Here is a 14,437-nt window from a genome sequence, read left to right on the forward strand (position 1 = left end):
GGAAATTCTTATGCACCAAATAACCAATGGCAATCGCCATATTCTCAAAATTTTAGTAATTATCAAAATTGGTATGGTTCTCAAGGCCAGGGGCAGCATTTTGGTAATCAAATGCCACAGTGGCAGCAACCACAAAGAAACTGGTACCCACCTTAGGGCCAAGGAAACCAGTTTCAAGGGAATTGGCAACCTACTTCTCAATGGAGGGGAAGCCAACCATGGAATGCCCAATCTTCTGGTTATCAGCCGCCTATTCAATAGCCACAACCTCTTGCATTAATGCCTCCTCCTGCAACCACTGTTGCATGGCCTAAACCAACATAGTTTCCTACTCAACCGTTGCCAAATCCTAATATTAAATCTCAGCAACAACCCCAAGCTTATTTAGTTGACCTTAATCAATACCCAGCCTATTCTTTTATCTCTAAATGATATGCACCTCTGGTATGGGACAACTCTGCCTAATCCCTCTCATCCGGTTATCACTAAAGTACAAGAGGAGCAAGAAATCTCTCATCCCACAAATACAATACCTCAGAACCAAATATTGCCACCATTTCCCCATAGATTGCAAGAAAAGGAAGTTCCCACAAAACAACAACAAAGCTTTGATATTATTGATCAACTGAAGCATATTAGTGTTAAAATTCCATTTTTGCAGGCAATAAAAGATGTTCCCATATATGGTAAGGCATTGAGGGAAGTGTGTCTAAAAATCCTAGCAGGAAGAAAAAAGCTCCACAAACAGTTCATGTTATGGGTCAACTAGCTGATATTATGTTAGGTAATATTGTCATTCCAAAGTATTTTGATCCAGGTAGTCCTATTGTGACTATAGTCATTAATGGTAGTCAAATAAAAAATGTTTTGATTGATTTAGGGGCAGCCATTAATGTGATGACAAGGGAAGTAATGAAACAACTTGATATCAATAGTTTAAGGCCTACACCCATAGTTTTACAGCTTGCTGATAGCTCTATAGTGAGACCTGATGGTATCATAGAGGATGTAGTAGTTATTTTGGATTCCTGGGAATATCCTACAGGCTTTATGATTTTATCTCCAAAAGCAACATTGGGAGGATATCCAGTCATTTTGGGTAGATCTTGGCTTGCCACGGCTAATGCATATATTGGATGTAGATTAGGGGATATGACTATTTCAGATGGGAGTTCTACAAAAACATTAGCCTTGTATTCTCCAGCGCAACCCCAACTTGAACAACAACAAGCTGTTTGGCCTATTTTGGGAGACAAATATGAGGAAATTGACTCTATTAATCACCTTATGATGATTAATCGATGACCACTCATGCAGTTATATGATGAGGAATCAATAATTTAGAAAATTTTGATAAATGAATTAATAGAAGAGCAAAAATTGTAGTAATTGGTTCTGAATATTGCAGGTTTGAACTTTCCTGTAGCCACTGATATATTGCATACTCTGTTGCCGCAGGAATTATCTTCTTCTCATTTTTTTGATATAAACCAGATTGATCTTACTATTAAGATAGAAGTGGAATTGAATAAATATTTGAGTATCAATAGAGATCTATCAGATACTCAAAAGGAGAGCCTTGTGGACTTTCTGAAACTTCATAAAAATGCTTTTGCATGGGATTATAAGGATATGAATGGGATAGATCCAGCAGTTTGCACCCACTGTATTTATATAAAGGAAGAGTGTTGCCCACTCAGACAACCTCAAAGAAGAATCAATCCTACTTTGAAAGAGGTAGTTAAAGAAGAATAGCAGAAGTTATTAAAAGTTGGGTTTATCTATCCTATCTTTGACAGCCAATGGGTATCACCTCTAGTCATGGTCCCCAAAAAAGGAGGAAAATGGAGGGTATGTGTTCATTATAGAGCTCTGAACTTAGCAACAAGAAAAGATCATTTTCCATTACCATTTGTGGACTAGATATTGGATTCTCTAGCTGGTAAAAAATATTTTTCATTCCTTGATGGATTCAGTGGCTACAATCAGATCTAGATAGCCCCTGAGGATCAAGAGAAGACAACATTTACTTGTCCATGGGGCACGTATGCATATTCTGTTTTCCTTTTGGGTTGTGTAATGCTCCAACCACTTTTCAAAGAGTAGTGATCAGTATTTTTTCTGATATTTCTCAAGAGATTATGGAAATTTACATGGATGACTTTACAACTTATGGTTCTGAATTTGAGCAAGCATTGGGCAATCTGAAGAAAGTTTTGCAACGATGTGAAGACTACAATTTGTCCTTAAATAGTGAAAAGTGTTTCATCATGATGGAAGAAGGAATAGTCCTTGGTCATCATATCTCTGTACATGGCATCCAGGTGGATCCAACAAAGATAGAGGTCATTCAGCATATTAATAACCCTGTGAAGCAAAAAGATGTAAGAAGTTTTGTTGGTCATGCTAGATACTACAGACGGTTTATTAAAGATTTCAGTAAATTTCCAAGTCCCTTATATTCACTGCTTACTAAAGATATGGAATTTAAATGGACCCCATCATGCAATGAAGCTTTCGTAAATCTTAAACATGCTTTGACTTAAGCACCAGTTCTTAAAGACCCAAATTGGTCTCAACCATTCCAAATCCATACAGATGCATCTGATTATGCAATAGGAGCAGTGTTAGGATAGAAAATTGACAAGTTGGAAAATGCAATATATTATATTAGTAAGAATTTGCAGGGACCTGAATTGAATTACACAGTCACTGAAAAGGAAATGTTAGCTGTCATATATGTACTTAACAAATTTAGATACTATATCATAGGATATCCCATATTGTGCATACAAATCATACTGCAATTAGATATCTCATGAATAAGCCATCAATCACTGGTAGATTAGCTCGCTGGTTATTGTTGATGTAGGAATTTGATATCACAGTTGTTGATAAGCTAGGGAAGTCTAATGTGGTGTAGATTACCTTTCAAGAATTCAATTACAAGAAGATTCTATAGTGATAGATGATGCTTTTCCAGATGAAAATTTGTTTCTTATTCAAGCTCACACTCCTTGGTATGCCGATATTGCCAACTATTTAGCTGCAGCTAAGATGCCAATTTATTTCTCTCCTAAAGAAAGAAGGTTTCTAGTTGAAAAAACTTTTAACTTCTCATGGATTACTGATTGTCTATTTTACATTGGACCTGACCAAGTCATGAGAAGATGTGTCAGAGAAGATGAAACGTATGACATCCTGCATGCATGCCATGAGCCATGTGGAAGCCATTTTGTTGCCAAAAGAACAACACTGAAAATACTCAATACAGGATACTATTGGCCCACATTACATAAGGATGTAGCACAGTACACACGAAAATGTGACAGATGTTAGCGAATGGGAAGACCTACAAAATCTGATGAGATGCCACTATATCCACAAATATCAGTTGCACCATTTGACAAGTGGGGATTAGATTTTGTTGGCCCAATTGATCCACCTTCTAATGGCAGATCTTATATTTTGGTATGTACAAACTATGTAACAAAATGGGTAGAAGCTCGTGCCATGACACATGCAAGAGATAATAAGGTAGCTGAGTTTCTTTATGAGGAGATATTTGTTAGGCCCAATATGGAAAGCTAATGTACTAAGAGGGGAGGGGTGAATCAGTACTTCAAATCTTTTTATTAACAATATCTTTACTGTTATGCATAAACCAAAAACTATTGTAACATAATATAAAGTTAAAATAAATAAATAACAATCATACATGATTCACTCCATAACACATATATTTTAGTTACGCAAAAACTCTTGGTTAGAGAGAAAAACTGCGGTGGGGATGGCACCCACAACTTCACTATTGCAATAATAAAGGTTGCTTGGTTAGAGGTACATGTTTAGCTATTTCTAATAGCTTACCCTATTAGGAGTATCAAGATCTGTTAGATCTACCTTGCTAAAGGATTTTACAACACTTAATCTAAATGTTGCACCTAGTTAGAGGCTTTACAATTTATAGACTTGATTAGAGTCTTTTACCCTGTTAAGGTTTCTCTTACAACTTCAAAATTTTCAATAAAATCTTTACAACTATCTACAACTTTACATCTGGAATATTATAGCAGATTTTATGTGCTCAAAATAAGATTACCTTGCCTATAGAATACCTCGGTAACCCATAAAGTAACTCGATAAACCCTTCTATTTACTCTATTTTTTTATTGTTCTCTGAAATCCTTTTCAGTGACCTTTGTGTCTCTGTAATAGTCATAACACTTAGTGCTTTCACATGTCTTGCTTCATATATTTCTATATCTTCCTTTCTATCATACTACATGTATATATCTTATCTCAATCCATGTTGTATAAATAGATCTCTTATCTCGGTGATCTAATTCATTGCTTCGATCTTACAAACATGATTTCTAGAATGAATAACCATGCAAAATATTTCATTGGTTAGATGACCTCAAAATCATACACAATCTTTAAGTGCAATTTCCAATGTGATAACGGTTCTATGTTCCTTGATCTTGTAACACATTTCCATATGTATGTCCAGGTTCAATGAATCTGGTAACATGTTTCACTCGGTGTATCATCTTTGCTACTCAGTAGACATGGAATGATACTTGGTAGACAGCTCGGTGCATACGGGGCTCTGTGACTACTTTCTTCTATAACCGACTAGACTGTGCATACCGACTGAATATTTCACGTAGTAGTAACCGACTAGAGTATATAGAATGACTTTGGATATAAAACTAATGGCAACTTGATAAGTAGTAACAATCTCCCCTTTTGACATTAGTTGAGATGTTTGACAAAACTACTTTCAAAGTCATAACTCAATAATCTATATACTTTGCAAAATTTGACTACACTGATAGTATATACAATAGTCAATGAAATAGTATATCCAGATATACTCCCCTTATCAATATACTGTACAAAACTCTGATTTTGTATGCTCGGTGATCAATGATCAGTGTGCTACTCTTGTTCTTTGCTTACTGCTCTATTCACTGCTCGGTTCACTGCTCTTGGATACTCTGCTTACTTTGCTCGGTATACTCCCCCTGTATACTACACTCCTTTTGTTTGATACTATACTTTGAAGCTTAGAATACTATATCACTCCCCCTTTTTGACAAACATCAAAATTTAGTTACCATTCAGTGGTGGCAACTAGTCAAAAATGGATTTGTACTTTGTCCATGCTTCAGTGAGAGCGACAGAGAGGGCATCCTTTACACTGTCCATTAAAGAATTATGCGCTTGAATATTAGCCAATAATGATATTAAGCCATCTAAAGTGGTTCCCTCTTATGTAGTAGATAAGTATGTGGCTCGGTTGATCTATTCTTGGACGGATGAAAGATGAGGAAGGAATAGTGTCTGAAGTGTCATTATGTCCATCCTGATCTTGTGTTCTTCATTTCTTAGGTCCAATTGTTGAGCCATGAGCTGTTGTAACTTTGTATAGAAATTCTGTACTGAATTGGGCTCTGTGGTCAACTTATTTGAGAGATCGGTGATCTCTTTCTCAATTGCTTTAGTTTTATTTTTGATGTCTTTAATGAATAAAGAAAATATACAGAGTTTCTAAATAAAAAAAAGAATGTGCTTGAGTTGAGGGGACAACTCAGCAATAAATTTGACAAGTTTGAATTTGCCAATAGCTATAGCTTTCTATACCTCTTCTATCATTTTTGCAGTGAGCTCTTTGTCTTTTAGCTTGCTCAAATATTCGGATGCATCTACTCCAGATGTCTCTATCTTGGTTAGGAGTTCATCCAGTTGAACATGGATGGCTGCATCTGTTGTCACTGTAGCTTCAAGTAGCATATCGGTTAAGAGTGCTTTCACCTTCTGAAGTACTTTATTTTTCATTTGTATGGCCATTTGTTTTTCCTATTCGGCCTTTGCTTTGTATAGTTCTCCGAATTCAATGAGTGCCTGCCCTTTTAATTTTGATATGTCTACATTGGGCAACACTATTGGTTTTGATATATCTATCTTGAAACTATGTTTTTTCATCTTCTTTTCTTTAGATTTGGTCGGTTGAACCAATACAATACTTTGGGAGGCTTGTGAATCCTCGGTAGGTTGCTCGATGGAGGCAACACTTTTGTCAATTTCTTTAGCCTCTGTAGTGTCCTTTGGTGTTGTTACCGTGCCATTTATTCCTCATGGCAAGAGTGGGTCATCTTTTCATTTTCATGTTGGAGTCCTAGTTCATGTCATATTACCTTGGTTCAAGTCCATAATGCATCCTCAAATCCTTTTTCTAGTCATTTAAGTCAGGTTCAGACAATTGATTGAACTCCTTGAACACATCGAACTATTCTGAACTGGGTTCAAGAGGTTCATTTAGGTTCAATAGGTTCCAAGGTGTTCAGAAAAAGTTTTTCGTACTAACATTTTCTCTAAGTGTTTTGCAGCGGCTCTTTAATAAAGTTTTTTCTGTTTGGTGATATAACATTTGTGTTGAACTTATTGAACTGAGTTCAAAGGGTTCAAATATGTTCAACGTGTTCAACACAGCAAGTGGTCAACAGTTTGACACGGCATACATCTTGAACTACTTGAACACTCAAGAAGTGGGTTCAAGATGTTCATCTGGGTTCAATGTTGGTGGGTCCTGCGGTTTCTAATGTTTTGGGAAGTGCATTCATTACTAAATACGGAGAGGCAGAACCATATCTTAAAGTGATGTCATTCTTTAGCTTTTTCGAAGTAAGTGAATGTTTCTGGAACTAGCAGTTTCTTAAAGCATGCCGCCATGCATTTAATGCATGCGTGCGAGGGTCTAATCTACCAACTTGCTGCGTCCAAACTGAAATTGTGAAATCAATGCATTTAATGTGTCTGTATCATTACCTTTCTCAATAAGGTATGAAAATCATTTATGTTCTGCATTTACTACTTGCTACTGGACTTTTGTTTATGTTACTCCAGGATAGGAGTCTTTCTTGCTGCTAGCCATCGTTCGATTATACAACTGTGAAGGTGAGTCTTTCCTTATTTTCTCTAGTTTTTTTTTCCTTGCATTTTCTCTCATACAGAAGGTTTCACTGCAATCAAATTTAGGTTTCTTGTTTTGAAGTCATGAAGTCCACTCTACATTTGTTTGGAAATGTCTTTAGCTTGGTGCCCATAGAAGCCATAGTTAGTGATACTGACCTGAAAGGAGAAAACCTTGAAGATTTGAAAGAAAGGGTGTTCAAGGGTATTGATAAGTCTTTTTGTATAGAGATTTTGAGTAGTGGACTTTTAGAAGCCACAGCCTTTCCTCCAACAATTCCTTGTCCAGAGTTGGTTTGGGAGTGTATTGCTAGATATGACCCTGTATCTGAAACTATTAAGAGAGATAATGGCAAAACCCTCCTTGCCATTAACCGTGAGGTGATTGCTTCAGTTTTCAAGATACCGGATTACCAGTTTTCTAATTTCTCTCTTGCACAGTCAATGAGTGAGTTCAATGCAGATAGAGCAGGACACCGAAATAATGTGGCGAAATTATGGTTGAAGGTCCCACAAAGAGGTGGTTCTAGGTTACCTAAAAATCCTAACAAGAACCACATGTTGCCACATATCCATGATGTGATGCTTCTGTTGCATCGAGCCAGAGGTTCTGCCGAAGCTTATAGCTTTGATGATTGGATATATTGCTATGTGCAATTAGTTCTAGAAGAAGAACAATATTTGGATTGGGCAGAGTTAATTGCTGATTCAATGAGAGAGTAGTTAAGTCTAGCCAACTAGTTTCAACAAAACTTCTTCATGTCCTCATATCTCTTGTATTGTCTAGCTTGTGTTAAGGAGTTAATGGGTGTACCAAAGAAGCTCACTGAGGAAGATGTTCTGGTGTATGAGTTCTATCCTATGCTGCAAAAAGACAATGCCCTAAAAGATTTCAGAAGGATACACAATGCATTCCTGGGTGATATGTGTCATGACCTGAAGGGTACAAAGGCCAAATGGATTTCAGATGATGCACAGACCTTGATTAAGAAGTTCGGTAGTTTTTACATCCAATTCCCACGCTTTTGCTATATATAGGTAGGAGGCTTTGAAGAGGAACCCTTCAAGCTTCCCCACTTCTGTTCTAATTGTTTTGTTCTAGCAGAAGTATGCAGACAACTGACCTTTGTGGTCAAGAAGGCACAGCCTAAGGACAAGTGGGAAGGTCATTTTCCAATACAATTGGGAGTGTTGTCTTGTAATTCAATGTATGATGCACTAAGTATAGGAGTAGACCTTAGGAATTTTAATTTCTCTCTATACTCTCAAAGGAAGGGGTTTGACAATAAGGGATTTTCTTGGAGCCTTGGTTTAATGCCTTATCTTCCCACACCACAGCTAGAAGACTTCTGGGAAGACTGTATAGATGAACTTGAAGTTTTCAAAAGGGAAAACATGAAATTGGTGCTAGAACAGGTTGTCTCTTTGCAAATAAAGTTAGACATTAAAGGGTTTGAAGAGGATTATCTTGAATTGTTTGAACCATGATATTTAGCCCATGTAGAGACTGAAATGCCCCCAATTAATTGGGATGAGGAGGAAAATGATGACATATAATTGAGGACCGAACGAGTTTTGGAAAGAACCGTGGGATGGGTGGCTAAAAAGAAAGCAATAAAGTCAGGCGCCAAGTCCCTTTCTGCACGAAATATATCTTCACCAAAACGTCCTTCTAACAGTGCTCCTGTTCGTGCAGCAAGTCAGCTTAGCCTAGATGCAGGTCTAGCCCAACTCTGGATTTTAGTACCCTTCACCATAGTCGATCACGTAGTGTCGCCCAGAGGAAGATGGACCAGGTCAAGGATATGGGAGTAAAAGATGCCGTGCTTGAGGCTCAAATTTTTGAAATTGAAGATTTGGATGGTGAAGTTGCTTGTGCTCTAGACTCCCAAACAGTGATTGTGGCAATGACGCCACCACCAAAAATGATTGAAGGAACTTCTCATTCCACTGCAACCCCTAAATGGTTAACAACCTCAGTGAACAAGAAAAGGAGTTTTCTTCCTGTGACCATTCCGATTCAGGAGATGGTTGCTAAGTACTCTAAGAAGAATCCAAAGCTGAAAAGGTTCAAGACCACCGCTCACCTAAACAATGACAAAGAAACTGGAAAATGGATGGCCGAAATTGCCTCATACAAAATGAAAGATGAAAATGGAGAGGCTGGTCCTGATGATTTTGAGATCACAAAAGTAGAGTTGGGAAAGATGAGCAGAGATATAGATAACCATTTTTTCCAAGTGTCAGCGAAGAAAATGCTTACCCGGTCAGAGAAGGATGGACAGGAGAAAAGAGAACTTAAAAGACACATAAGTGTTTTGGCTCAGTTCATCGAAAGTATCGGTTGCCTTGGAGCAATTCCAATATCCCATGCCACTGAGAATTTCGACCCAACTTCTCTGTAAAACAAGAAGTTGATGAACCAAGTTCAACGGGCTAAGAGCATCGCTGAAGCGGTTGAGAAGTGGATTGAACAAATAATCAAAGACGGTGAAAAGTACATAACCGACTCCCAGAAATTGTGTGATGAAGTACAGAGCCTGATTTCTGAAATCCAAAACCAACCTGTACCATGGGAGAAAGAAGAGCATAAATGGGAAAATGTCCTGCCTATGTTTGCCGAAATCGAAGAATATGGGACCACCAGGTTTCTGACAGAACATTCAATTAAGTTGGTGGCCGATGAATGTCAACTTTTCATGTTGAAGAAAACTATCATGTGGCAAGTGATCACCTTTCAGTCGATGATTATGGATGCAAGAACCTCTGTCTATGAACTCCAGGATTTGCAAAGCACTATAGTCAAGGATAATAAAGTGGTTAATCCCGATCATGACTGGGAGTTAGGAATCTGTGGTTCAAGCACATAGGAAGCAATCAAATCTTTCCAGTTGAACATGGAGAAGATTAGAGTCAAGAGTAGCTTCATGTTAGAGGATATAACCAAGGTGGCTAGGATCGAATCTATAGTTTTCATTGGGAATGATCAACTGCCGAAACACCTAGAGAAGATGGTGCAAAATAATTGGAATAAAGAGGTGGCAAAGGTGAAACTCAATGCAATGAAAGTCCCGAGCCAATCCATGGTCCAAGAACTCACAGCTGCTCATGATGCCCGCGAAGACAGAGAAGATGATAATGATGGAATATGACATTATGCATCCACATAGGGCTACTTTTCTTTATTTTTAAAACATTTCTTATGGTTACGAAGAAACTTCAGGACACCTGTCCCAAAATACTCTTTGTTGGTTTTGTAAATGTTTTATCAGGAAGTGGTCGAGTTTTCAGGGAGACCTTCCCCGTTTAGACTATAAATTAAGTAAAACAGATGATAGAAGGGTTAGATTTTAGTAACTAATTTTGTGAACTTCGACTGAAGTTTTTGTTTTGGTATTTTCTGTTCTTAATCAAAGGAAGAATCAGATGATTGGGATTTGTTTTGGAAAAAGATTGGCAGATGTGTTTTTGTGCCTTTGTTGCATAAGGATATATATATTAAATCTGATCATATTGTTTTGGGGGAGAAGAAAGATCTGTGTATTTTGAATCTGAATAGATAACATATCTTTGCATGTGTTCATCTGATCAAGTAACAGTAAATGATCATTTCATTGCAGTATTTCATTATTCCTCTGATGTTCTTTCCTTTGAATGTGTTGTTTACTCTAGAAAAGATTCATGATTGAGGGCAGATTTATTTTCCCTGAATCTGTTCATCTTTTATTAGTTTAGGTGGAAGAAGTATATTGAACTTTGTTTCAGTTGTTGTAGTTACATGTTTTGAAAATTAAGAAAATAGCTTTCATTGTTTTATGAGACATGAGAAAAGTTACAGCCTTTCATCCAAGAATGAAATAGGTGGCCTTACACGCTTTCTAGTTAAAATCTTTCATTCAGATATAAATAAAAATAGAACACATTTCATGAAAAACCAAGATAGGGAGTTGTACCTATGCAAAAAAATTCAGAGGGAAGTGATTAGAACAACACTTACCCAACTGTTCAGTGAATCATTTGTTCTTAGAATAAGGTAACAGAGTTTAAGATTAATCATTTAAAAATAAAGAGCAAATCTGTTCACTAATAGATTTTTGGTGACTCTGTTGGGAAAGCGAAGCAAAGAGAAAACTAATTTTTCAGTAAACCAGTATGCCGTAGACGTAACAAAAGTGAACTCAAATTGGCAAAATTGCTCTGAGCTCAGGAAGCCTGTTGAGATTGAGTCTTGTTTGAAATAGTTTAGTTTTTCATATGAGTAATCACCCTGGATTCTCATCCATATACTAGAGCACAAAGAAGAGAAGGACTGGTTGATAACTGTTTTGAAGAATTGCAAAATCTATCATTTGCCCCAAGTTTTACTCCTAGAAGGAAGGCCAAAAGCAGACCTTCATCTCCTATCCGAGTTACCCCTATATCTTCTTCTTCCCCTTGGAAAACACTAACACTTACTGGAATTCAAGCCCCTCCCCTTGTGACCATTCATCCGGTGTTCATTATGGCTCAACGCTGGGGTGCGGCTGTTGGACCTCTTGCTCTCGCAACCCATAATCCACTACCAAAATGAGCAAAGGATGTTTTACCCAAATATAAAGGTGATGGGAAAGTTTCAGTTGAAGAGCATTTGAACTCTTTTAATGTAGCAACTGAAATCCTAGTAGTTCAATATGAGGACGTGGCTGTTAGGATTTTTGTCCAAACCCTCACTGAAGGGGTAGTAGAATGGTTTAGCCAGCTACAAGCAGGATCCATAACTGACTGGCAAATGATGAAAACCACTTTTGAAAAAAGATTCCAAAGCACTGACGATGAACACATGTTATTGGCTCAACTCACACAGATGAAGAAGGAAATTCATGAGCTGATGAGGGATTATGTAGCGAGATATAATAAGATTATTCACAAAATTCTTCATGCCAAGAGACCAACTACAGATAATCAGCGATGTTTCTTTGTAAATTCCATGCCACTTGACATAGGATTTCACCTTAGAAGAAGTAGGCCGGCGGACCTAGACACTGCACAAAATGAGGCTATACAATTTGAAGATGATCTGATAACAGCTGGAAAATGGAGGAAAGATGTCCAAACTCCTTAGGGACAATCTCAGGCTTCTACGTCATCTACCGATCTAGTTGTTCAGTGGCTTGTCAATGATATGATTGCTTTAAAGAGGTAGATACCTAAGCCTGGAAACTCTTATCCATAACCTTATCAGGATATAAGCAGGAGAACTTCAAATCAATATAACTATGGATGACTGTTGCAACTTCCTGCAGTTCCACAAAGATTACAGATAGAGGCACCTCCTAACAAAGGTGTCATGTGTTCATTTCATCTTACCACTGATCATGATGGGGTTTCATGTCCTAATATGATAAGACACGTTCAGATGCAAAACACAACGGATGAATTAGGAGAGTTAACCTAAGCAAAAAGAATTCAAGAGGTACCTGGCGACTCTGGAACTTTCTACCTCAAATATGAGTCAGATTCAGAAAAAGGTAGTAACATTTTGGCAACTCCTGAAGGTTCTTCATGTGTGATTCTAACTAGGAATCAACGAACCTCCCAGCCTTCTTCCTTTGTGAATCCTTCTAGAAGCAATTTCAAAGGCAAAGATCTCCCAGGTAATAGTTTTTCAAAGATTCTTGAGGTCAATATTTTGCAAAGGAACCATGAAGATCATAAAAGCTCTTCCTCTTCTTCCTCCTTTGATATCATCGAATTCTGTAAGGCCTCTACCGTTCAACTTCCTAGTACTGAGTATTTAAAGCTTAACCCAAAAGAGTTAGATAAACTGGACAAATATGTTAAAGGAGATTCCTTTTCAGAGTCCCAAGTACATGGATGTATGGAAAATAGTGATTTAGCTGCTACTGAAGGGTCTTCATCTATCCCCTGCTCATTAGCTAATCTAGCAGGTCCCTGTGCTTTTCATGATACAAAGTCTGGGCATGAGGTTGAGATTCCGAAACCTAAACCTTTCTATATTTCCCTTCTCTTGAATGGTCAGAAGTTAAGTAATTGCATAATTGATTCAGGGGCTTCAGACAATATAATGCCTTCTCTTGTGGCTAAATCTCTAGGTTTGACCCTCAATAAAATGTTTGGAAGATGCTTTTCAATGGATGGAAAATAGGTTCCTCTTATTGGTCAGGTAAAGGACGTCCAGGCAGTGCTGGCAGCGTGCCAAAACAAAAGAGTAAGATTAACTATACTGGTTGTTGATACTCCGACGAGTTACGAAATGCTTCTGAGTAGGACATTTTGCAAAGATCTTGGAGGCAAAATCAAAATGGACTGGTCTGAAGCCATCATTCCCCTCAGAAATCAAAAAATTAAGCTTGAACCTAAGCCCAAGAATAAGTATGTTGTATTTCCCTCAGATAACCCCAAAGCCCAGGTTCTGTTTCAGGAGTGTGAGTTTGGAAACTATCTTGTTCTTGCACCTAGTGAAAAGAAAACGGACGAGGCGGCTAATGAACTTGATGGACTATGGCAGATGGAGTTTGATGGAAGTTGCGCTAACTCCGGTTCCGAAGTAGGGGTGGTTTTGCTATCACCAACTGGTAATATTTTCCCCTTTTCCTTCAAGCTGGATTTTAAGAACACTAATAATACTGCTGAATATGAGGCACTATTATTGGGATTAAGTGAGGCTAAATGTAAAGGAATTAAGTTGCTTAAAGTCAAAGGTGATGCAGAGTTAATCATTAGGCAGGTGAGAAATGTCTATACGGTTAAGGATGACAGGTTTAGGCATTACAGGAATAGACTTTGGGATGAGTTAGAATTCTTTGATGCCTTCTCGATTGAAGCAATTCTGAGGGAGAAAAATAGTAGGGCAGATTCATTGGTCATGTCAGCCTAAATTTTATTACCACATCCAGATTTTAAAGATAACTCATATAGGATTGAAATGATCTATAGGCCCAGTGTTCCTAATAATGTAGATCATTGGCAGGTTTTTGATGTGGATGCACATATCAAAGATTTCCTAGAATGTTCTCAATCATTCTCTCGGTCATATTTTGAAGGCTCTTAGAATGTTTGCAAAGAGTTTAGTCCAGACCCAGAGGTAGATCCTACAAATAGATTTATTCAGCTCAAAGGTAACAAAATTCCAAAGGGGTTAGTGACACTGGAGAGATTTTTCACCAGAGATGATGCATTCATAGGTAACAAAGTTCCCAAGGATGACGAGAAAGGAAATTGTGAGAAAATAAATTTGGGAGATGAAGCTAATCCAAAAGAAGTGACAATCGGCAGGTGTTGTTCTGCGGAGGAAAAGAGAGCACTTGGCACACTGCTTAAGGAATACATTGATGTTTTTGCTTGGTCTTATGATGACCTGAAGGAGTTTAGAAATGGACATTTTCAACATTAGATTCCACTGAAGCCAGGCGCCTCTCCTTTTAGGCAAAAATTGAGGAATTTTAACCCCATTATGGCG

This window comes from Cryptomeria japonica, chromosome 3 (genome assembly GCF_030272615.1).
Source record: "Cryptomeria japonica chromosome 3, Sugi_1.0, whole genome shotgun sequence".
Classification (NCBI taxonomy): Eukaryota; Viridiplantae; Streptophyta; class Pinopsida; order Cupressales; family Cupressaceae; genus Cryptomeria; species Cryptomeria japonica.